We start from the raw sequence: 743 nt of genomic DNA on the forward strand, positions 1-743 counted from the left end.
GGACTGCAACATACCAGGCTTCCCTGTCCTTCACTATCTCCTGGAATTTGCTCAAACTCATGTCCATTGAGTTGTCTGTGATTCCATCCAGCCATCTCATCCTCTGTTGTCCCCTTCTCTTCCTGCCCTCAATCTTTCCTGGCATCAGGTTCTTTTCCAATGATGTCTGTTTGCATTAGGTGACCAAAGTATTGGAGTTTCAGCTTCAGCACCAGTACTTCCAATAAAATTCAGAGTTGTTCCTTTAGGATTGACTGATTTGATCTCCTTGCAGCCCAAGAGATTCTTGAATCATCTCTAGCACCACAATTTGAAAGCATCAATTCTTTGACACTCAGCCTTGCTTATGGTCCAACTCTCACATCTATACATGACTACTGGAAAAAACATGGCTTTGAGTATATGGACCTTTGTTAGCAAAGTGATGTCTTTTCTTTTTAATATGCTGTCTAGGTTTGTCATAGCTTTCCTTCCAAGGAGCAAGCTTTAATTTCATGGCTGCAGTCACCGTCTACAATGATCTTGAATCCCAAGAAAATAAAGTCTGTCACTGCTTCCTTCTATTTTCCGTGAAATGATAGGGCCAGAGGTGATGATCTTCATTTTTTGAATGTCAAGTTTCAAGCCAGCTTTTTCCATCTCCTCTTTCAGCCTCATCAAGTGATTTTTTACTTCCTCTTCACTTTGTCCCATTAGAGTGGTATCATCTGCATATCTGAGGTTGTTGATATTTCTCCAGGCAG

This window comes from Bubalus bubalis, chromosome 9 (genome assembly GCF_019923935.1).
Source record: "Bubalus bubalis isolate 160015118507 breed Murrah chromosome 9, NDDB_SH_1, whole genome shotgun sequence".
NCBI lineage: Eukaryota > Metazoa > Chordata > Mammalia > Artiodactyla > Bovidae > Bubalus > Bubalus bubalis.